Raw genomic sequence first — 23,088 nt, 5'->3', positions numbered from 1 at the left:
CCCCTCTAAGAAATTTTAAAAATTCAGATAGCCTTAGAAATTCAGATAGCCTTCATTTCTGGTTGGAGAGAGAGAGGGAGAAATAACATTCTAACATGCTCTTCTAATTCTTTTTTTTTTTTCTTTCAAAGGACAAGGGTAATGGACAAATTACTATTATGCTTCAATAATACAATTATTGTCTAATGCTGTCTAGTGCAGTGGCTCTTAAACATTTTTCTCCTTGGAAAACCTGAATGGCTCAAAGTGTCAGGGAATCTCTCCATGAAGAAACAGGATTATCTGAAAAAAGACTCCTCAATGACTTAAAAATGCATTACCTCTCTAAATAGGCAAGTTGTCCCTACTACTGTCCAAATATTGATCTAATACCCTCACTGTGTATGATAAAGACTAATTGCTTAAATAATCCCTACTCTACCACACACTTATGTCTTGTTTAAAAAAACAGAATGCAGGTTTCTTAGCAGTAACTGTCTTATTTTGAGGGTACCAAGAATTCAGTGCTGGCTTAGAATTCCTACAAGGAAAAGTGGCAAGAAAGTGGAATTATGGAACACAATATTAGAAGTACCCACAGTCTTGGCACACCCACATTCCTAAATGCAGTAATGTTACTGTTTTTGTTAGGATCAATATTATATTTGCATGTTCAATGTTATGAGAAATAGCCCAATGTTATGAGAAATTCCCATATACGCTCAAGCTCTATTCAGGGGTGTCCAACCTATGGCCTATGGGCCACAAGCAGATTTTTTGAGGCCTGTTTGCTTATCTGTGGTGTCGGATATAGTGAAAAGTATGCACAGACCTTTTTTTTCCTTTGCTCGTTAGCTTTTTTAGTGTTTGTGCACCCAAGACAACTCTTATTCTTCCAATTTATAGCAGAGAAGAAAAAATGTCAGAGAAATATTTACTTACCACAGCAAATAAGGTGCCTCCCATGGCTAACTTAAAACATCCCAATGTATGCTATTCAATAATCTTCCATAACAATGCTATGAAGCAATAGCAAATCCTTTAGCTGATATCAAAAATGTCAGACAAGAGTCAACCTAAAATTCTTAATAAAATTACTCCTTATCAGATATATTTTAAGAACTAGATAAAAAAATGATATCATGCATTGCAAACTACCAGCCAACTCATGCTGGTGAAAAGTAACTTAATATTTCCACTAAAATCATAATCAAAACAAAGTTGCCCAGTATTGTCAACATTTTTAACATTTTGGAAATTACGAAAAATAAAAAACTCACCTAGAAACAACCGATAAAATTATAGGAAAATAAGAAACTAAATGATCATTATTAACCAATGAAATAACTCTCCATCCAAAGGATTTTTCAGGAATGCCTTTAGAAATGTAACTTTATATATGTATACATATATATACACACACATACACAACAGAATAAATATGGAAATATTAATGGTTCCCCACATACTGGCAACAAATAATTAGAAAATTATGGAAAAATATACAATGTCAAGAAGTAACACTCGTATGAAATATGTAGGATCAAATGAGGAAAAGATGAAAAACATTAATGAGAACTATAAACTGAAAATCAATGGAGGCTAGGCACGGTGGCTCACACTTGTAATGCGAGGGTGAGGCAGGAGTAGCACCTGAGGTCAGGAGTTTGAGCTCATACTAGGCAATGTAACAAGACCATGTCTCTATAAAAAAATTTTTAAAAATAGAAAAAACACTAAGATTCCCAGCAAATAAATGGGCAAAGGATACAAACATTTTATGGTTGAGAAATGTAAAAAAGATACATCATTTCTCACTATTAAAACCATAAGCAATTAAAAAAAAAAAAAGTAACAAAAAATAGGGGCAGTGCCTGTGGCTCAAGGAGTAGGGCGCCGGCCCCATATACCAGAGGTGGCAGGTTCAAACTTGGCCCCAGCCAAAAACTGAAAAAAAAAAAAAAAAGGTAACAAAAATCAATGTTGGGAAAGGCATAGTGAAATGACCACATTTACATATTGGTACAACTCGTTTGGACAGCAATTGGTAATAAAATAAAAACCCTAACATATTTTAACCTTTAACCCAATAAATTCTAGGTAAGTCAGTATTCTTTCTGGCAGAAATAAAAAATAAAAAAAATGCTAAATATCCATCGTTAGGAAAAGTGATTAAGTGATAACCTACTCACCAAAATATTATGTTGCTAATAAAAATATTTATGAAGAGCTCTGTTTTAATTTTGAAAAGTAGAGATAGCAAATAAATTATTAGAAAGATAAGCAAAAACTATAGGCTATAAACATACATCCCATAGAACTATACATAAAAACAATAACAAACAGAAACATACCAAAATAGTAACACTATATACCAAGTATGTTTTATTATCTGCCTTGTCCTTGAAAACATGCAAGAGATCTAAGCAAAAAAAACACTGTAATGTCTGTCCACGGCAAGTTGAGCAGGAAAACAAGAAATGAGAAGAAACAAGATGAACTATGATAAAGAACATGACAGAGTATCATGAAGGTAAAGATCAGAAAGAGCACCACCAGGAAAATTTCCGGTAAGCATATATACGTTGTATTAGCTTATAGCTCTCCAAGGCCAATGGCAGCCAGGATTGTTCCTCCAGCAAATCTAACCAAATAAGCTCTTTTCTCTCCTTAAAGACAGCAACTAATAGACCCTTCAATAATTTTGTATATCTCAGAATAAAATCTGAACTTTTTCTTTTTTTTTGAGACAGAGTCTTATTATGTCACCGTGGATACAGTGCTGTGGCATCACAGCTCACAGCAACCTCAAACTCTTGGGCTTAAGTGATTCTCTTGCCTCAGCCTCAAGTAGCTGGGACTATCAGAAGACACACTTAATCACCACAACATCTGGCTATTTTGTTGTTGTAGTTGTCATTGTTGTTTGGGAGGGCCCAGGCCGGGTTTGAACTTGCCAGCTCTGGTGTATGTGGCTGGCATCCTGAGCTACAGGCACCGAGCCTAAAATCTATATATTTTGTTTGTTTGTTTTTGTCCAGGGCCGGGTTTGAACCCACCACCTCCAGTTACATGGGGCCAGTGCCCTATTTCTTGAGCCACAGGTGCCACCCTAAAATCTAAACTCTTAATGTGGCTTTCTCTATGACCAGGTCTTTGCTGCCCTTTGGTAATATCATCTTAAAGTTTTCTAGCTCCCTCACATTTTAGTTCTACAAACAAAATGTCTTTTTGTTCCTCAACTGCCTTGCTCTCTTGCCATCCGGCCTGTAGACAATACTGCATGTCCTCTTTGCTGCACTTCTTTCCCTCTTTTTGACCTGACAAACCCTACTCATCCTTTTGATTTTGGAATGCTCCTAGAAGTTGTTTAGTTTTATCTGAATTTATAAATGTAAGAATGAATTAACACAGATCAAAGATGTGACTAGTGGGCTAACTGACCAACTTAACACAAGCCAAGTCAAACCTCCAAGTTTATTCTAGAGTCTAAATTTCTTCCGTTTATTCAAAGTTACAGCTTCGAAGTCCTGAAAAAAGGAAAGTAAAGAATGAGGAAGGATCTGGCTAAGTTACTACTTTTCATAAAAAAAACTAGTATGGGCAGTGTGGAGTTAGTTACCTTTGGAACAATTCTAAAGAAAGGTTAATTCTGATACCTATAAACAATTCAGTACAGTAAAATTGCTTAAGGGAAGCACATGGAAAGTCAAGGACGTGGAAAGAAATGTCACCTCAATGTGTTAATAATGTGTTAAGTAGATGAGTTTGTTTCACACTCTGAAAACTGTGGTCTTTAGGAATGCCAGACCTAAGTCTGTTAAACATATTTAAAAACCAGGTGAGATATATGCTTAATATTTATCCTTGTCCAGTAACCCTGGCTTGAGATTCTGAATTCGTTGGAAGTCACTGATGAGATTAAAGCACAGAAATTAAACATGGACATACACAAACAGCAAAACTGCTTGGTTCTTTTCTGATCAAAACAGTTCTAAGTTTTCAGGGGGAGGCTGAGGCAAGAGAATCGCGTAAGCCCAAGAGTTAGAGGTTGCTGTGAGACGTGTGACGCCACGGCACTCTACCTGAGGGCAGTACAGTGAGACTCTGTCTCTAAAAAAAAAAAAAAAAAAACAGTTCTAAGTTTAAAGCATATTGAGGTTTAATAGAAAGAACATGACAAAATTCTGCTACCTACGGTCTGTGTTGTTACTTTTGGCATATGATTAAGTGTGTCTTCTGATAAAATATAGTAAAGAATATGTATTCCATAGGGTGTTTTAAGGAATGGATTAAATCAAGTATATTAAAGCACTTTGTGTCTATGGCCACCATGAAGGCTCCCAATCTTATCTGATTTTGGAAGGCAAGCAGGGTCGGGCCTGGTTAGCACTTGGATGGGAGACCGCCTGGGAATATAGGGTGCTATAGGCTTCTGCCTTGCTGGGTGCAGTGGCTCAGGCCTATAATCCTAGCACTCTGGGAGGCAAAGGAGGGTGGATCATTTGAGCTCATGAGTTCAAGACCAGCCTGAGCAAGAGCAAGACCCAGTCTCTAAAAAAATAAAAAATAGCTGCGTGTTATGGCTGGAGCCTATGACGCCATGGCACTCCACCCAGGGCGACAAAGAGAGACTCTGTTTAAAAAAAAGAAAAGAAAAGAAAAGAAAAGAAAAGCACTTTGTAAGTGCTACATAAACATTTTAACAAATGTTACTGTTCCATATACACACATATAAGAGACACTTGGGAAATTAACAAGACTAAAAATGGAAATGACTAAAACTATAATGGTACATAATTCCCCATGTATTCCCCTGTTCGATTATGCTTCAAATAATTAGTTCTATAAGGATTATTATTTACACAGTATTATATTTATCCTATGCCAAACCTCCAAAGTGATTTAGCAGTAAAAAATTACATATCTAGATATTTCACATGGATATCACAAGGCCAAGGATCAATAAATCCGATGAAACACTCATACCAGGAAATGTAGTTTTTTACTTTGTGTTATTCTGTTGCCCATAGTCACAATTCAAACAAACTAAACACTGCTGGAAAGCTGAGGGAGATCAAATGTTTGTCAAATGTTTTCTATTGCCTCAATAGAAAAATAGATCTAATGGCTTTTCATTGAGAAAGAAAAAAAACAAAACATCACTAAGGGAAGATGATGATGGCATATACCACAATAACCACTGGGAAAGCTTCATTTGCCATCCAAAGCCTCAGTGACCACTACCATATCTGAAGTATTGTGCAGTCTAAGAGTAACTGGCACACAGCCATGTCCATTTACCAATTCTTAGACATTACTTAGACATTAAATACTTAGCTGTATTTCCTCATGAAATAACAAATAATCAAAGAAAGTAAATAACTGTCAAAAAACAATTTCATCCATTTATGGAGTCTAATATTTCCTCACAGTATGGCTTTTCTACAATGATCGTATGAAATCTTCCTTGTTTTAACAAAATATACTTGGTTAAAATATTATGAGTCTCTTTCTCTAGACTAAATGCTACATAAAGGCTGTAGGTCATTAAATATGAGCTCAGAAACACAATGTGAAAGCTAACGTCTCTTTAAAACTAAATTTAATTAAATTTATTAAAAATAATAAAGGATCAGGGAGTCATCTAAAACCAGTAAAACCTCTTCATATATTAACCGTAAGTACACTAAATTCAGACATAAATGTTACACACGACACACCTAAATCTGTTGATTTAAGGGAATCATTTGGGGTCACTTTTATTCCAATGATATTGCCATTACTTGAAAATATCTTTGGGACCCTTTCTTTCAAATACTACTAAGAACTAGTTTTTAAGTTATGTAAGAAAAACCTCATCTTAAACAAAAAACAGTATTACTAAACTTGATATTTTATTTATAAAAAATTCAAGTACAAAGATTTTTCCTACCATAGTCTAAAATAATTTGCTTCAGACTTTGATAGTACTTCAAAAAAATTCCCTAAAATGTTGAGCTCAAAGGCAACATGATTTGAAATAAGTACATCAGCTTCAACAGCAACTTCAGAAGGGAACAATATCTGTTTGGTATAGAATTTTTTCATATAAATATATATATATATTTTTTGTAGAGACAGAGTCTCACTTTATGGCCCTCGGTAGAGTGCCGTGGCCTCACACAGCTCACAGCAACCTCCAACTCCTGGACTTAAGCGATTCTCTTGCCTCAGCCTCCCAAGTAGCTGGGACTACAGGCACCCGCCACAACGTCCGGCTATTTTTTGGTTGCAGTTTGGCCGGGGCCGGGTCTGAACCCGCCACCCTCGGCATATGGGGCCAGCGCCCTACCGACTGAGCCACAGGCGCCACCCTTCATATTGTTTTATATAATCAAACCTCTTAAGTACATCTCAGGATTATTTCAAGGATTACACACTTAAAGAGGTAAACTAAATTGATTTTAAAAACAACTTTTCCAGAGCAGTAAATGAACTATAGTCACTTTTTTGTATGTGTCAAACCATAACTACCACATTATTCAGTATTTATCAATCACTGAACAATCTTTGTTGAGTAAAGGAAAGCCTTACTTCACTAACACCAAAGGCCATTCTACCTCTCTAAACCAAGTATAACAGGAAAAAAAAAAAAAAAAAAGTCAAAAAATCCTTTGGCTCAATTCTGAACGTCAATTCTAATCACTATTATTAAATCAAATTTTCTTCCTTCAAATTACAGTTGTTTGTATCTATAATCAAAACTGGTAATTAGTATTAATACTATCATTAAATAATTACATATATAAATAATTAAAGCCTAGATTTATTTATTAAGTGTTCTATGAAATGCCATATATTCTGATGGATTCTCTGTCTATTCAGATAAAGATACCTAAGACCTAGGATCTAAAAGTCCAACCTGTGAACACAAAAATTAAATTCCAACACGGTCACTGTTAAATAGTAGTATCATTAGCTATGGCCTAGTAAAGGAGAGATAATCAAAACTTGTCTGGAAAGACAATTCCAAGTATTGGGTGAGTATGCAGAGAAATTTGAGCTTTTATACACTGCTGCAAGGCAATGTAAAATGATGCAGCTGATTTAGAAAATAGTTTGGCAGTTCCTCAAAAGTTAAAGAGGTAGTTACCGTATGACTCAGCAATTCCCCTTCTATTAGACATCTAAACAAAACTGATAGCCAGGCGTTGTGGCAGGCACTTGCAGTCCTAGTTACTTGGGACCTAGCTACTTGGGAAGCTAAGGCAAGAGAATTGCTTGAGCCTAATAGTTTGAGGTTGCTGTGAACTGGGATACCATGGCACTCTACCGAGGGTGACAAAGTGAGACTCTGTCTCAAAAGAAAAAAAAAATTGGATACTTATGTCCACATAAAAACTTACATATATGACATACATATAATGAAGTATTAGTTAGCTATAAAAAGGAATGAAGTTTTGATACATGCTACAACACGGATGAACCCAGAAAACAGTATTTAAAGTAAAAGAAGCCAGTCACAAAGAAGCACATATTGTATGATTCCATTTATGTGAAACATCTACAATATGCAAATCCATATAGACAAAGAATAGTTTATGTTGACAAGGGCTGGTGGGGGGAAATGACTGCTAATAGCTTTGGGGTTTCTTTTGGGGGTGACGAAAATGTTTAAAATTAGTGGTGATGAGTGTAATACTCTTAATATGCTAAATAGTATACTTTATTTTATTATTATTTTTTGAGATAGAGTCTCACTATGTCACACTTGGTAGAGTGCGTGGTGTCACAGCTCACAGCAACCTCAAACTCTAGGGCTTAAGTGATTCTCTTGCCTCAGCTTCCCAAGAAGCTGGGACTACAGATGCCCACCACAATGCCCGGCTATTTTTTTGTTATAGATGTCATTGGTGTTTGGCAGGCCTGGGCTGGGTTTGAACCCGATAGCCCTGGAGTATATGGCCAGCGCCCTATCCGCTGAGCTACAGGCGCCAAGCCCTAAACAGTATACTTTAAACAGGGAGACTTTTACAACATGTGAATTATTATTTCAATGAGGCAATTTAAAAAAAAAAAAACAAAAAAAAACTTATCTATAGGTGTCAGAGTCAGGTTATTGAGATGAGTCTTAAATCAAAAGTAGGAGTCTGTCCTATGATAAAGGAAGGACATTCAAGACAGATAATAAGGCTAAGCAGGTGAGGAGGATGTCAGGGGCTGGCAGAGAAGGCAATGGTGCTATGGTCAGTGTAGCTGAAGACACAGTGAGGCATGCAGTGTAGAGTCTGGAACATCCTTCTCGAGATTTTACTATAGACTCTGATGATTAAGTAGTCTTCTATTATTGCATGTAAATGACCAACTGAGACAAATATTTCAAGAATATTTTTCCTACCACTATAAAGAAGGTAATGTATATAGAATATTAATTTGGCATTCTGAGATCTCTGGGCACTTCGTGGCTTTGCCAGCTCCTAGAATTTTCCTGACAACCGCCTGAAGATACCCTCATCAATGTATCATAAACACACTTTCCTGAGACTAGCCCAAAAGCTCACATGGGCTTACCTGGAACTGTATCAATGATTTCTAGAATATAAGGCTAGATCTAGCCTCTTACCAAAATGATTTAATCTTCTGCTTTAGAACCCAGCAATTGTGTAAGTAGGGTTAGCTATGTAACAGATTATAAAAAGACTTGTATGAGATGATAAGGATAAAGAGTTCATTTTATAAGCCAGTGGGTTTATGAAATGTGATACACATATGTTTGAGTGTTATAAGAAACAGACATTTATTTCTTTCCACTGTTACCTTTGGTTTACTGGCTTTTCTAGTAAACCAATACTGATTTTCCACTCATAAATCTTCCTTTAAGGAAAAAAAAGTCAATAACAGTAGATAAGAATTAAATAACAGTAGTAGTAGTCATGAAGACATGGTAAAAATCTTAAAAGTGGCATATGAATGCCTTAAACGTGAAAACTCGGCTAACAGGAACATATAAAAGGTTTCATCCACAAGTGACATTGATATTTCAGAAAGATCCTTCTGGCAGTAATATGGAAAATGAAGGAAGATGGGGTAAAAAACTGGTGACAAATAATCCAATTAGGAAATTATTGCAGTAGCTAAGACCAGAGGTCAGTAATCTATGGCACACTTGCAAAATCCTGCCCACAGGCTGCTTGTGGCCTGTTTTTATATGGCCTGCAAGCTAAAAATAAAGCGTACATTAAAAGAAATTTTTTTTCTTTTTTAAAAAGGGGAAATTAAAAAAAACACTTAAGTGGCCTATTAAGCCTAAAACATTATCTAGGTTTTTACAGAAAAAGTTTGCCAACACCAGCTTAAACAATTGATGAAATTATCAAGTCTGTAGTATAAGGATAAAGCATTAAAAGAAATTTCTGCTTCTCTAAAGAAGACAGAAGAATGGCTAACACATATGAAAAAAATGCTCATCATCCCTAATTATTAAAGAAATGCAAATCAAAACCACCCTGAGATACCATCTAACCTCAGCGAGAATGGCCCACATCACAAAATCTCAACAACGCAGATGCTGGCATGGATGTGGAGAGAAGGGAACGCTTTTACACTGCTGGTGGGACTGCAAACTAGTACAACCTTTCTGGAAGGAAGTATGGAGAAACCTCAAAGCACTCAAGCTAGACCTCCCATTTGATCCTGGAATCCCATTACTGGACATCTACCCAGAAGGAAAAAAATCCTTTTATCATAAGGACACTTGCACTAGACTGTTTATTGCAGCTCAATTTACAATCGCCAAAATGTTGGAAACAGCCTAAATGCCCACCAACCCAGGAATGGATTAACAAGCTGTGGTATATGTATACCATGGAATACTATTCAGCCATTAAAAAATGGAGACTTTACAGCCTTTGTATTAACTTGGATGGAAGTGGAACACATTATTCTTTGTAAAGCATCACAAGAATGGAGAAGCATGAATCTTATGAACTCAATTTTGATATGAGAACAATTAATGACAATGACATGGTGGGGGTGGAAGAAGGGGAGAGCAGAGAGAGAAAAAAGGAGGGAGAGGTGGGGGAAAGGAAGAGCAGAGAGAGGGAAGGAGGGGGTGGGGTCTTGGTGTGTGCCACACCTTTTGGGGGCAAGACATGACTGTAAGAGGGACTTTACTTAACAAATGCAATCAGTGTAACCTGGTTTCTTGTACCCTCAAGGAATCCTCAACAATAAATTTTTTTTTTTTTTTTTTTTTTTTATGAAACAGAATCAAGATGTAGTGACTGTAGCTGTAAGTGGTAAGAATAAAAGCAAAGACTAATGTTAAGGTTTCAACTAAAAACTTGGATACTATTATCCATGAGAAGGAAACAGAAAGGAAGAGTATCTTATTAAATTTAAATCATTTTTTCATTGATTATGAAAAATAACTTACAACAAGCCAAAATTAGAAAACAGACTTACAGTATTATACCATTAGGAAAACAAACCTGATCAAACATGGGCATTTGCCCCCAGAATATGTACTTTTCGACTAAAGAGAAATGTGTTATTTTTTCTATATTAGATTTCTAAAATGAAGAGGTTGATATTTTATTGTAGAAAAGAATCATGCTATGTACAAGTCTAAAGACACTTTCAATTACATCTACCATAACAATAACCTGTCGTTTTGCATATTTGCACATTCACTGTCTCAGGAAGCTTTTAAATCATTTCTTGAAAAATAACTGTCCACACTGAAAAGCCACTTTTCAGTGCTATGTTGTTTTTAAATATTTTACTTTTAAACATAGGTAAAAACCTTGTAGTAGCATGATAAAAATTTTAATCCTGAAAATCTGAACTGCTTTCAGAAATAACCAAACATATATAAATTCATTTCAAAATTTTAAAACTTCTATTTAAAAGGGACATGACATGCTGTAAGACCTAATAAGATTTTCAGGGGCGAGGGGGAAATGCTACTATTCCAAGAGAGCGCATGTGTTAAGTGCTACTCCAATAAAGATCCAAGTGTTCCTTTCATGAGACAAAAGGGATAAAGAGAAAAGTTACAGGAGGGAAAACTGGACTTAAATGTTTCTAGAGTAAGATATTAAAACTGTTAACTTGAAATTCTCAAGAAACTGATGTATGAAATTTATGATCATTCAGGTGATTTGAATAAGTTAAATTACTTTTCTCCATTTTTTAAAAAGAGTTTTGGAAGAATCAATAAAATTATTTTCGTTGCTACTATATGAAGTAGCATGTTGTGGGGGTCACCACAACAAGAGGAACTGTATTAAAAGGTCGAGGCATGTGGAAGGTTGAGAACCATTGCAGTAGGGGAAGGAGCAGTTAGCAGACAGCAGACACCTAAAAGTTGTGTGGAGAGGGTTGCCCAGCCCAAACCGTAAATCTTCAAGGAGGGATGCAGTCAGCTCACAGAGACCCAGTAATAAGGGAACCAAGAAAATATATAAGCCTACTCTCTCCCCCCTACAATCTCCTGCTTGTAATGCCCAGGGGCCTGCAGAAAGCCAGAGAGGAGAGCAGCTCCACACAGGTCAGCCTCTCAGGGTATAAAGTAGGGTGAAGAATAGAGCGGATGTGTAAAGGCAGAGGGAGAGCATCCAGCATATAGTTAACACTAGTCAGCACAAACTAACTTCTGTCACAAACAACCCCCAAATACCCTTAGCTAAGACAACAAAAGTTTATTTCTCACAAAAGGTACCACATCAGTCCAGTGTTCTATCATCTTCTATGGTCTTAGGGACCCTCCTTAATCGAACCTTTTGTTTCTAGTAGGTGTTGATAGACATGAGCAAGAATGGAGGACTGATGAGAACTTAGACACGAGGGCTGGAAGTGATACACAGTTGTTCCTTGAACAACATGGGTTTGAACTGCTCAAGATGACTTATGCATGGGTTTTCTTCTGCCTCTACCACCTCTAAGACAGCAAGACCAACCATTCTTCTTCCTCTTCAACCTACTAATGTGAAGACAACAAGGGTGAAGACCTTAGGATCTACCTACACTCAACAAGTAGTTAATACATTTTCTCTTCCTTATGATTTTCTTTTTCTTTTTTTGGCCAGGGCTGGGTATGAACCTGCTACCTCCGGCATATGGGGCTGGCGCCCTACTCCGTTGAGCCTTATGATTTTCTTAATATTTTCTTTTCTCTATCTTACTTTAAGAAGATATTACAGTGTTTACACTATAATTGACAGTTTATGTTAATTCTTAAGGCTTCAGGTCAATAGGTGGCTATTAGTAGTTAAGTGTTGAGGGAGTCAAAAATTATACATGGATTTTTAATTGCACAGCATGGGGGTCAGTGTCCCTCACCCCTGTGCTGTTCAAAGGTCAGTGATATATCAATGGAATCTGCATTTTACAGTTCAGAACCATCAAACTACAAGGATGAAAGACTATGTACTAGCCTTATTATGTATTATATTAACACCCCAGTGAAAACTGGGACAGCATTCTAAGATCAACCTCAGTAATATTTTTGCAATGAAACATTAATATACACAGTAAATGAGACCAAAAAAATTATAATAATACTCCTTTTGGCTGGAGACGCCATCTTCCAGTAATTCGTTATAATAACAAGACACAAAGGGAAAGAGGAGATGCACCCGATACGCGTTCTCTAGGCCTTTTAAAACCATAATAATAAAGACAGCAAAACACTTCACACCAATGCAGGTGACGTGTTCCTACCAAATAAATTTTGGTGTCAACTTTGAAAGACTTATGAAGAAATTTTCTCAAAACAGCAGCCAGAAAGTAGAGATGAGACTTAAACTCAGGTTTGTGACTTGCAAATTTATGCTAATATTGCAGAGAAAACTGCAAATGACCAACTGTCTTTTATTATTTTAGACATCATTAATGATATCAGCCCTCAGGCACGAAGAAACACTAAGTATTTCAATGAAATCCAGTGTTTATTGTGTACTATCTTTATAAGCACTAGGACACATACAAGAAGGTATGCTGCAAAGTAGAAGAAATAGTAAGAATAAGAGGTGGTATGTGACTACAAGAAATCCAGAATATGGGGAAAGAAAGATTTAGGATGTACCTATAGTTAAACACAGATTCTGATAAGTATAAAGTCCTAAAATGACTGATTCTGAGATATAGCACTGGGGAAGGTTCACATGAAAAGTCCTGACAACAAGCAAAACCCTGAGAAAGAACAGAATTTTTAATGAGGAAGCAGATATGTTAATCTCCCCTCACCCATGGGACAGGAGTTCCAAGATTCTCAGGGGATGCCAGAAACTATGGATAGCACCAAACTCTAAAAACACTGTTTTTTCCTATATATGCATACCTATGATAAAGTTTAATTTATAAATCAGGCACAGTAAGAGATTAACAATAATAACTAATAATAAAACTGAACAATTATAATACTATAACAGAAGTTATGTGAATGTGGTCTCTCTCAATTACCTTATCGTACTAAACTCTCTTCTTGTGATATGATACGGTGCAATGCCTTATGTGATGAAATGCAGTGAGGTAACAGAGAATTTTGATGCTGGGCTACTACTGGCCTTCTGACATTTATCCAATTTATTGTTTATTTCTGGAATCTTTCTTCTTCTTCTTTTTTTTTTGTAGAGACAGAGTCTCACTTTACCGCCCTTGGTAGAGTGCCATGACGTCACAGGACTCACAGCAACCTCCAGCTCTTGGGCTTCCGCGATTCTCCTGCCTCAGCCTCCGGAGCAGCTGGGACTACAGGCGCCCGCCACAACGCCCGGCTATTTTCTGGTTGCAATTCAGCCAGGGCTGGGTTTGAACCCGCTACCCTCGGTATATGGGGCCGGTGCCCTACTCACTGAGCCACAGGTGCCACCAGGAATCTTTCATTTAATATTTTCAGACTGCAACTGACTATGAAAACTGAAACCACGGAAAGCCAAAACCTCGGATAAAGGGATACCACTGTGGTTTGGGCAGATGGGGGAGGCTGCATAAAGATTAAAAGGTAGAAAATACTTGAAGGCCTAGGTAATGGCAAATAATTTTTGTTTGGGGGTATGTGAATGTTGTAAAGTTCAGAATTTTAGATTTTACTTAACCATAATCAAGAGGCCTGGGGTACTTAAGACCAACCACAGAAGATAATGAGAAATATCCAAAACCGACAATGAATTATTTGGGAAGGTAATGATGCAATTAACTAAGAGATTATGAGAAAAATACATTTGGATATAAGAATAGGAAAGGGAAATGTTGAATTATAAATTTTAAGTTGAGATTGAAGTGTTTGAAGCACCAATGCAGAAGTCTAGTATTTAAAAGGTCAAGATGAGATGGGGCGGCGCCTGTGGCTCAGTCGGTAAGGCGCCGGCCCCATATACCGAGGGTGGCGGGTTCAAACTCGGCCCTGGCCGAACTGCAACCAAAAAAATAGCCGGGCGTTGTGGCGGGCGCCGGTAGTCCCAGCTACTCAGGAGGCTGAGGCAAGAGAATCGCTTAAGCCCAGGAGGTGGAGGCTGTGAGCTGTGTGATGCCACGGCACTCTACCCAGGGCCATAAAGTGAGACTCTATCTTTACAAAAAAAAAGAAAAAAAGAAATAAAAGGTCAAGATGAGAAAAACAGAATAATACACATGGAAGTAGAGTGTGGAATGATGGACAATGGAGAACGGGGGGTGGGGTGAGGAGGTGGCATCAGGTGGTGAGGTGGAGGGAGATGAAGTTGCTTGGTGGATACAACACGTGTTGCTTCAATGATGTACACACTGAAGGTCCTTACTTCACTGCAATGTAATAAATAAATAAAGCAAAACTGCACTTGTACTTATGAATATATACAAATAAAAAAATGGAAAGGCAAGATTGAAAAAGTCACTGATAGTTTGTGAAATACAAAATACTACCATTATTATTATTTACTATGTATCACTCCCCCCTCATACAAAGTCAATCCATAGAATGAGCAAGTTTATTAGAGAGAAAACAGTACAAAATTCCTGTAAATTATCTTTGTACTGATTTATAACATTTACTCTGGTTGCCAAGAGGGTTTTGTTTTGTTTACTTCTTAGATCTGATCACACTAACCTCCAGTTAAGTGAGGTTAGTATACATATCACATAAACAAGACCTAGCAAGCATTGGTTCTATTCATTCAGGGAAAAAAAAAAAGACTTCATAATACAGTATAACAAGCACAGAACATGTATTGACTTGTATTTCTGCCATTATGTAGCAATTTCCTCCTATGACAACACCATTGTTCACAGCTCTGCAATTTTTAAAGAGTACCGGCCAATGTGATGAAAACACAATTCAACCAACTACTCTGTATGCTAGTTATCAAGAAAATAACTGACCAAAAGATAAAACTCCCTTAAAAACTTTATTTAATGTCCTTCCAGACAGATGGTAAAAAACACAAAACTTAGCAAACTCATTATAAAATTACTACTTTCATATATAATCCTTTCCTTATTTTCATATTAATATAGTTTAACTTTTTTCTAAAACTTTAATTATTTACCAAAAAATTAAATCCCTGGAATGTGCTCTTTTTGAATTATTTTTTACAACTTCAGAATAATCATGGCTAGGAAACTATCCTATAAACATACAAAGATACTCTAAGGGAAAATAAAATACTTATCTTTAAAATTCTTGATTTTAAATCATGATAATAACAGCAGACAAAAATAGTATATTTATCTAGTTAAGAGTCAATCCAATGAAGAAATTCATTAGTATAGGCTGGGCAGGTGGCTCATACCTATAAACTTAACACTTTGTGAAGTTGAGGTGGGTGGACTGCTTGAGCTCACAAGTTTGAGACCAGCCTGGGCAAAAGCAAGACCCTGTCTCTCCTAAAAATAGAAAAACTGGCCAGGTGCAGTAGCTCATGCCTTTAATCCTAGGATTCTGGGAGGCCGAGGTGGGTAGATTGCCTGAGCTCAAGGTTCAAGACCAGCTTGAGCCAGAGCCCAGACTTCGTCTCTTAAAAAAAAAAAAAAAAAAGCCACATGTTGTGGCAGGCAGTAGTAACTGTAGTCCCAGTTACTCAGGAGGCTGAGGCAAGATCATTTAATCCCAAGAGTTTGAGGTTGCTGTCAGCTATGACGCTACAGTACTCTACCAAGAGCAACAAAAGTGAGACTCTATTTCAATAAAAAAAAAAAAAAAAGAAAGAAAGAAAGAAAAGAAAAACTGAGGAAAGAGGATCCCTTGAGCCCAAGTTGGAGGTTGCTGTGAGCTAAGACACTATTGACACCACAGCAGGTAGGCGACAGTCTGACACTATCTCAGAAAAAAAAGAAATTTGTTAGTATAGACATGGATAAGAGGAATAACAAAGTGGTATTCACCAGTGTCTTTAAATAAGCAAATAGATTTTTACAGAAACTTTATTTGAATTCCTTAATCTCTGTCAAAGTCCATTTGTTTACACCAGTTGTTTGGGAAACACTCAGTTGGATACTTGCAAAGAACAAATAGCAGCTCGTGTTTAGAACATGTGACTTTCTCACTAATTATATTTAAGTAGCATGCAAGAAATGAGAAATTAGATTCCCCATAGGATACTGGAGAAAGCCTGAATTCTTCATTTTCAAAGAAAAAAGGTAATATTAATTTGAGATGTTGTCAATTATATATCAGGGTCTAGGTTTCTACAATTTAAATCTGAGCTTTAAGTTTTAAAAAAAATGATAATATTTAACCATGGACTAATTGCATTATCTATGTGGCAAGCCATTAGATTTTAATAAAAAGTAAAAAAAAAATTAGCCTTTACTCTAAAAATAGTTTAATGTTAAACTTTTGGTATGTGTGTATTATAGCCCACATCCCAGGAATATTTGACTAAGATTCAGATTCAAGTTCTAGTTTTGATCATTTTTAGATAGGCATCCTCAGGTAAGTTATGGCCCTGTAAGCTCACTTGTAAGAGGAAAGGGTTGATTTTGGTCAATTCTAAATTTCCTTCTTTCTTAAAAAATATTAATGTTCTCAGAACTAGCTTTTTTTAAAAAACGAAGAAAATCTTATCCCAGCACTAGGGAAATCCTTTGGTTCAACCTCTTTTAGCCTTTGGAGAAAATATTTAGAAGTAATATCCTAACTGGTGATCTCAATTTAAATCTTTAACTACTGGAGTAAACGCCATGAGAAATTTCAAGAAAATGCCAAAATTTATTTTATTCATCTTTTGTTACTCTACTCTCCAAAACTGCCTCTCATCTTTTATCCCTACTTTACTCTATTTTTATCTAAAGGCCTTATATTAATTTTGTTGGAGATATCTAGTGTTATACTTTTTTCTTTTTGCAAAAAATAGAAAAAAAAACCAATTAAACACTTTTTTAGTCTTTGGATTGTTTTTGCCTTCAGTTGGTAGCCTAGGGAGAAAATAGGTCTTATGTCAGCAAATGTTGAGAACAAAGAAAAGGAAGCTTTCACTAATAAACCATGAAAGAGCAAACATTTACATAACATGAATGTACTGATAAACACAATCAAGGATATATGCTTGTCTATTTGTTTGTGACGCAAGCGTTAGATTAAATTTATATATTTTGAAACAGAGGAGAATGTTCAAGCTATTACTGATTAGCCTGCTCTTCATGTTTGCTGATGACATTCTGGGAACAATTTCAATAACGGCCAACTTCAACATCAGCAACTTCAATGTTGGCAACTGCAAATTCTATGGCAACCCTCAAACCTGGGACAAGCCTGAATACTAGGACCAGCTTGAATCCCACAACCAACACGGGTCCTGGACAGAGCACCAGTCTCAAAATGACCTCTCTCGAGTCCCAAGATGACTCCAAATTCCAAGCTACTCTGGAAACATCAGTGACCCCAAAGATAATCACAACTACGAACATGAACACTACGACAAATGGTAGCACCAAACTCAATCTAATGGACGACATTCCCTTTGTTGTCTATGTAATTTTTGCTGTTTTGTGTGTACTCAGGCCGAAATGAACTTGAACTACCTGTACTCTCATTTCAGTTCCTTATTACCTGCTGAATGACAAGCACACTAGGAAAATAAAATTTACTTCAACTTACTATATAAAAATTATCATTATCCTGGCTTGATTAAGTTGTTTGCAAAAAAAATTTTTTTTTTAATTTTGCTTTTAACTGGTTTTCAATTGTCTTAGTTTGAAGTTGTTTTTTTTTTTTTTTCTTTTCTTCCTTTAGCGATTTTCTTGCCCTTACCCTCCTAAGCAGCTGAGACTACAGGCGCCCACCACAATGCTCAGCTTTTTTTGGTAGAGATGGGGTCTCACTCTGGCTCAGGATGGTCTCGAACCTCTGAGCTCTGTGGCAATCCACCCGCCTTGGCCTCCCAGAGTGCTAGGATTACAGGTGTGAGACACCACACCCGGCCTGTTTGCAAATTTTAATTGTGCAAGTTTTAACTGTTACCGTAATATGATGGTTTCCTTCCTTATAAAAAGAAATATGCACTACCCTATTAAATGCTATAACAAACAAAACATCATATTTGCCTTTTAAATGTTTGCAAACTGAACTAAAACAACGATGTACACATTAAAGGTGTAAGAGAAGAAATTACGTAAGTAGTTTTTAACCAAAAGTATGTAGTGTGTGTGTGTGTGTGTGTGTGTGTGTGTGTGTGTGTGTGTGTGAGAGAGAGAGAGAGAGAGAGAGAGAGAGAGAGGCATAAGGGATGGGGATTGGGCTGGAAAATATGGAGTGATGTGAGGGAAAATATTACTTTTTATTAAACAGATAAAAAAAGTAGTAAAATAGACAAACTATAGTGCTCTACAAAACACCATGCCCACTTGTATTAACATATTTAGCAATGTTATTCCAGTAAAAAAAGGATGCCAATTTTGCTAACCTTACTGATGCACAGACAAGATTATATGATATTGAATAAACCTCTGTCTTATTTAAAAGATGATTTGTAAATCAGATGTCAGGAATTCAGAACTCACTTTCCCCACAGTAATATACCTCGTAACTGTTGGTTAGACTTTCATGTTGGTCTATACAGGTTAATTTACCCCAGTATATAATAGTAATAATAAACTTGTTATTAATAGTACCGTTTGGCTTAGGTTTGAAACCTAGTTCTGATTCCTACTAGTTGTGCTACATGGGTTAAATATACACGTCTTAGTGGAACTCTCAGAGACGTATCCGTAATAAACTGACCACAAATGAATCACGTGGAGTTCCTGTTAAGAATATAAATTAGGTCCTGCCCAAGATTTTCATTTGGCAGCCTAGGATAGGGACTGAGGACATGTTTGTTTTAATTCCTCACGATCATTCTCATAGCTAGTTTTTGGTTTCAGTTTACATGCACATTTGTTACTGTTAGTAATAATACATCAAAAGGCTACCATAAGGATTAAATGAGAAATTACATAACATGCACAATTTGTCTGATAAAGTACTCAGTAAATATTAGCTACTATCACTATTTACTACTACCATCCAAAAAGCAATTGCCAAGCATTACGATATTCCTAAGAGGAAAACTCTACATGGTAACTAACTTTGGATTTTATGTTTTTAATCACTCTTTTATTCTTTTTTTTTTTTAGACAGAATCCCACTTTATTGTCTGGGATAGAGTGTAGTGGTGTCATCATAGCTCGTTGAACCTCAAATTCCTGGGCTATTACTTAATATTTTAAGTATTTAATATTAACTATTTTAAGTATCTGCTTAGTATTTTTCATCATTGTGGTATCAGCAATCCAGTTTTCCTTTGAGAAACCCTGCCCCCATGCCATCCTTTCATTTCATGTAATTCAGGTAGGGCTTGCTTCACCACTGAGCTTCACGAATGGGCACATAATCCAGGCCTAGATAACCAAGAAATTCTATCTCCTTTGCCATAGTGACTGCCTCAAGAACTAACATGTGGTTCATACTAGGCAAATAAGATCAACCACTTTTGCTGAAACAACTGGAAAAGAGGTGTTTTTCCACTGAGATTGTTAAACTGGAAGAACACAAAGTACTGTGAGCCACAGCTTGGAAAGGGCTGCCTGGGAAAAAAGCCAACATAAAGAAAGTAGAGTCAAAAGCCACAGAAGACAGATGTTCTCCAGATGATATTATTCAAAGCTCTGCATTTAGTCATGCAAGAAGTTAGTACATCGTGATTTTCTTAGATACATATGTCATATTCCTTTTTGGTTCACACAAATTTGAATTGTGTTTTTCCTACTTGTAACAGGCAAAATAAATTTAACATGTTGCATTATTCCATAATATAGATGTATGATCATTTATTCAACAATTCCTTTTTTTGAAAGTTATATTGTTCTCCTCTTTTTGCCACTATAAGCAGTGTTACAACAATTATCCTTGCATTTAAGCTACTTTACTACAGGGGAAGAGCATAAGCATATGGGAGAGAATAGCAGGAAAAGATTAGAAAAGTGAATTAGGCCAACATTATGGAGCACCTTGCATGTGAACTTGAACTTTACATGATTAGTCAATGGGAAAGACAAAATTAGATGTGTACTGGAAACCACCTCCAGAAGTAATGTTAAAATGATCTAGACATAGTCATCTGGGGATAAGAAAGGAGAATAATAATGCTACGTTAGTATAGGTAAGAGATAATGAGAGTTCCAGCAATATGGTGACCAAAAAATGGTTTCTAAAGATATTTCCAAAGTACTTAATATTAGACCATTAATTTGAAAACAATTTAAAACACATACCTGGGCGGTGCCTGTGGCTCAGTGGGTAGGGCACCGGCCCCATATGCCGAGGGTGGCGGGTTCGAACCCGGCCCTGGCCAAACTGCAACAAAAAAAATAGTCAGGCGTTGTGGTGGGCACCTGTAGTCCCAGCTACTCGGGAGGCTGAGACAAGAGAATCGCCTAAGCCCAAGAGCTGGAGGTTGCTGTGAGCTGTGATGCTATAGCACTCTACCAAAGGCGACAAATTGAGACTCTGTCTCTAAAAATAAATAAATAAAACCAGATACCTAAGGACAGTCCCTGATGAGGGAACATCAAGCACTCTATGGTCAGTTTGAATCATATGACTGCTGGGCCAGGAGCATGTTACTTGACTTAGAGGCAGCCAGAATCTAGCATTAAAGGTTGTGCCAAATAGAGATACTTTTTATACTGAATCACATTTTCTTTCTAGAATTTTAGATGTTCAGTACTTTGGTAATAAAGGGTTACTAGCTAGGGCTAAAGCTGAAAGGATACAGAGAGAGGAAAATCATGAGGAAGAGTTGAACACGAAGCCATGAGAGAGCTAAAGAGCAGAAACTGGGTCCAGAGCCAATAGCTATCTGGTTGGGCATGCCCTGGTCTAATTTATACTCTTCCTAAGAACCATCTTCTTGAGAAAGAAGAATGAATTTTTTGCAATAATAAAGGCCTTACTAAAGCAACTTAATTGATTTCTCAGGATCTCACAGGTAAAATCAAGATTTGGTGACTGACAAGGAAGACGACAAGACAAAGAGGAAAGAATTTTAAACGATTAGGGTTTCTAAATGGGAAACTAGAAGGGATGGTGATGTTACTGAGAAAGAGAATATACTGTGAAGACGAGGCTGATCTGAATATACACTGAATTAAGTTTTGGACATTCAAGTCTGAAATGTCTGTGGACTATCCACAAGGAAACTAAAATCTATAACTCAGAAAACATTACCAAACACGTAGTAATCTAAGCCATGGAAACACAGGTAAATAGAAAAAAGTTGAACCCAAGTGCTCTTTGATGAGGCTGGCTGCACAGAGACAAGGCCTTCACCAACTTCTGCACTTGTATGGTGGCGTAACGAGGCCTCTTCTCTGCTGTCATCTACTGAGTGTTCACATGTCCCGAAGCTAAGGATGCAGACCCGGTGAAAAAGAAGGTCAAGAAGAACTCTAGTAGATCTAAGAAAGAAACTAAAAGATCTGAAAATGTGAAACTGAGAGGGTCATGATAAAAATAACGAAAGCCTTAAACTTAGGTCACAAAACATTTTATAGGAGAGATAGATAGTTTTTATAAGCACCACCGTCCCTTTTTAACATACTAAGAAACAGACTCAGAAAAATTACTTTGTCTTAAGATAATGCAGCTAATAATCAGCAGAACTGGGAATTTTTACCTCTTCTAAGCTACCATATTTATCGATTTCATAGAAACCCCACTGACAGGTCTTCATCTGGCCCATCCTGCCTTCCTTTAGCTTCTTCTTGATCACCCCAGAAAAGGAATAAAAATTTAACAGTTTATGATCCTGCAGAAAACACCCAGCTTTTATATTTTCCAGAAATCTTTGCTACTTGTAAACTAACAATAATCCAAAGGAGAGCAGGACAGAGGGCACGGCACACATCTATCTGTCTCCCTCATCAAAGTTTGCTTTACAATTAGACAAAGTAAGGAAAGCCAAAATATCCTGGTTGTATTAAAAGTTGGAGATGGAATGTAATAAACATGGTGCATCTCAAGTGCAAAGGAAAATTAAAATCATCTTAGGCAATTTAGAAACGACAACTAAAATCACAGAGAGAGGACCTTCAAAGGAAAGTGAGATGATGTTACTCAAGAACTCTGAAGGAGGCTCGGCGCCCGTAGCACAGTGGTTAGGGCATCAGCCATATACACCAAGGCTGGTGGGTTCAAACCCAACCCGGGCCAGCTAAACAACAATGACAACTGCAAAAAAAATAGCCGGGCGTTGTGGCAGGTGCCTGTGGTCGCAGCTACTTGGGAGCTGAGGCAAGAGAATTGCTTAAACCCAAGAGTTGGAGGTTGCTGTGAGCTGTGACATCACAGCACATCTACCCAGGGCGACAGCTTGAGATTCTGTCTCCAAAAAAAAAAGAGCTGTGAAAGAAGAGGCAACAAAGGTAAATGCAATTCTCTTATTCTCTAGATCCCCTAAACTCCAATTCTTTGGACTTTTTGGTCTTAAGGCTACCTGAACTATCTGATGAAACAAGTTTCCCATCTTCCACTTGTCTTTCTTCATCCCTTCCCTCCTATTTCTCAACCTCAATTTGTTTCCTACACACTGCCGAGTACACGTATTTGCCTACTTACACACTACTAAGTATTTGCTGCCCATGACCCACCAAGTCAACTAATATAATTCT

General features: G+C 36.9%; 1 protein-coding gene across 4 annotated transcripts in view; it reads right to left on the bottom strand.

The window, feature by feature from the left end:
- The window catches only part of NF1 (neurofibromin 1), a 308,789-nt gene that overhangs the window by 92,618 nt on the left and 193,083 nt on the right, over positions 1-23,088 (bottom strand). The window lies entirely within an intron of this gene.

Source organism: Nycticebus coucang, chromosome 18 (assembly GCF_027406575.1).
Source record: "Nycticebus coucang isolate mNycCou1 chromosome 18, mNycCou1.pri, whole genome shotgun sequence".
Taxonomy (NCBI): domain Eukaryota; kingdom Metazoa; phylum Chordata; class Mammalia; order Primates; family Lorisidae; genus Nycticebus; species Nycticebus coucang.
This window is presented reverse-complemented; position numbering and strand designations above follow the sequence as displayed.